This window comes from Eulemur rufifrons, unplaced genomic scaffold, assembly GCF_041146395.1.
Source record: "Eulemur rufifrons isolate Redbay unplaced genomic scaffold, OSU_ERuf_1 scaffold_265, whole genome shotgun sequence".
Taxonomy (NCBI): domain Eukaryota; kingdom Metazoa; phylum Chordata; class Mammalia; order Primates; family Lemuridae; genus Eulemur; species Eulemur rufifrons.
Window position 1 is genome coordinate 1 of NW_027183047.1, and position 2,668 is coordinate 2,668.

The 2,668-nt window shown below is 62.0% G+C and overlaps 1 pseudogene; it reads right to left on the minus strand.

The window, feature by feature from the left end:
- Positions 1-1,670: 1,670 nt before the first annotated feature.
- Positions 1,671-1,762, minus strand: LOC138380071 (small nucleolar RNA U13; annotated as a pseudogene).
- Between the last annotated feature and the right edge of the window lie 906 nt (positions 1,763-2,668).

Below are 2,668 nucleotides of genomic sequence, written 5' to 3' on the forward strand. Positions count from 1 at the left end.
AGAGGGCGCTGCGGTCGCGGGCTCCTCGACTCCCTCTCCCTAGTACCTCACTGGGTGTCCGGAGGTGGGACTACTTTTTTCTCCCGCTCACTGGCTCGCTAACGCCTCCGCCGCTGTCGTGCTGGGACCCCACGGTCCATGGGGTTGACCAGATGTCCCGTCGCACTTAGTCTCTGCGGGGCCGCCCCATCGACGCTATGGAGGGGGGTCGCCGCCAGAGGGCGCTGCGGTTGCGGGCTCCTCGACAAGCTCTCCCTCGTACCTCAATACGTGTCCGAAGGTGGGATTTTTTTTTTCTTTCCCCCTCCACCACCACCCCCCGCCCGCCGCCGCCTATCCCGCCTCCGCCGCCTAGCCCGCCGCCACCTAGCCCGCCTCCGCCGCCTAGCCCGCCGCCACCTAGCCCGCCTCCGCCGCCTAGCCCGCCGACGCCTAGCCCGCCGACGCCTAGCCCGCCTCCGCCGCCTAGCCCGCCGACGCCTAGCCCGCCGCCGACGCCTAGCCCGTCGACGCCTAGCCCGCCGACGCCTAGCCCGCCTCCGCCGCCTAGCCCGCCGACGCCTAGCCCGCCTCCGCCGCCTAGCCCGCCGACGCCTAGCCCGCCGACGCCTAGCCCGCCGCCGACGCCTAGCCCGCCGACGCCTAGCCCGCCTCCGCCGCCTAGCCCGCCGACGCCTAGCCTGCCTCCGCCGCCTAGCCCGCCGACGCCTATCCCGCCGCCGACGCCTAGCCCGCCGACGCCTAGCCCGCCGACGCCTAGCCCGCCTCCGCCGCCTAGCCCGCCGACGCCTAGCCCACCGCCGCCTAGCCCGCCGACGCTTAGCCCCCCTCCGCCACCTAGCCCGCCGCCGCCGCCGCCGCCTAGCCCGCCGCCACCGCCGCCTAGCCCTCCTCCTCCTCCTCCTCCTCCTCCTCCTCCTCCTCCTCCTCCTCCTCCTCGTCCTCGTCCTCCGCCGGTTTCGTGCCGGGATCCCATGGTCCTTGGGGTTGACCAGATGTCCCGTCGCACTTAGTCTCTGCGGGGCTGGCCCCATCGATGCTATGGAGGGGCATCACCGCCAGGAGGCGCTGCGGTTGCGGGCTTCTCGACTCCCTCTCCTTCCCCACCCCTCCGCTCGCCCGCTCCTCCTTTCTTTACTCCCTATCGCCCCGCCCCGTTTTTTCTCCACACACACGCAATTATCACGCTCACGAACTATCCCGGGACCTGGCGTGACTTTCATCGCAATCTCCCCCCCCCCCCCCGGACACACACACATAGAGACACACCCTCCCGGCAGGGAGCACCCTGAGTGGTCGAGCAGATGTCGCTGCTGCATGCGGCCTCCGCATGGGTTCGCTGGTTGACCAGATGTCTGGTCCTTGGGTGGTTGACCAGATGTCTGGTCTGTGGTTGTCATCCTGACAGGGAGGCTTCGGGACGGATTTGGTCTCTCTGGCCTCGCTGCCCCTAGGGGTCACCCTGCGATCGGTATTCTTCTCGCGCGGGGCGAGGGGCGCTCCGGAGCATTCCTCTCCTCTCGGAGTTTCTGTCTGCAGTCTCTCGACTTGCTCTCACTCCCCTACCCTGCTGTGTGACTTTCTTTTTGGTCCTTTCATTTTATCTATTCTCTCTTTGCCTTTTCCTGCGCGCCTTTCCGCTCCCCCCCCCCCCCGGATTCATGGTTTCACGTCACGCGGGTGACGTGCCGACACACCAGGAGGCCCTTCTCACACGTGCGCGTGAACACGCAATCAACACGTTTATGAACTAGAAAGGGATCTGGTGTGACTTTGCTATTATTTCCCCTCCCCTCCTCCCCGCGCTGAGAATGAGTTTCCCCGGGCTCGTGTGCCCGCCTGGGAATCGGCTGCAGACGCCATGGCCCCGGGTCGACCACATGTTGCTCTGGGGTCCACCAGATGTCTCTGGCGAATTGGGGCCCTAGGTGCTTGTGACGGTGTGGTCACTAGGTGTCGCTCTGGGCTCAGTATTCTTCCTTCTCGCTGTGACTTTGGTCTCTTTTTTTCGAAATTTCTTTCTTTCTTCCTCTTTTGCCCTGTTTCCATTTTCCCTTCTTAATCTCTTTCTCTCTTTTTGTTGCTTTTTTTCCACGGCAGATGGGTGATGTGTGTGTGGAGGAAACGCGGCGTCAGGGAGAAGACACATCTCACACGTGCTCGGGAACACCCGATCGTCACGCTTCTGAGTACCGACCGATGGATCTGGTCCCGAATTTTTTAATAGTTTTCTCCTCTCTCTCTCTCTCTCTCTCTCTCTCTCTCCCCCCCTTCCTTCTCTTTCCTTTCTCTCCCTTCCTTTCTTTCTTTCTCTCGCTCTCTCGCTCTCGCTCTTCTTTTCTTTCTGACAGAGTCTCTCGTTCTGTTGCCCTGGCTAGAGTGCCATGGCGTCAGCCTAGCTCACAGCAATCTCAAACTCCTGGGCTCAAGCGATCAGACTGCCTCAGCCTCCCGAGTAGCTGGGATTACAGGCATGTGCCAGCATGCCCAGCTAATTGGATATACGTGTGTGTGTGTGTGTGTGTGTGTGTATATATATATATATATATATATATATATTTTTTTTTTTTTTTTTTTTTTAAACAGAGTCTCACTCTGTTGCCCAGACTAGAGTGCCGTGGCGTCAGCCTAGCTCACAGCAACCTCAAACTCCTGGGCTCAAGCGATC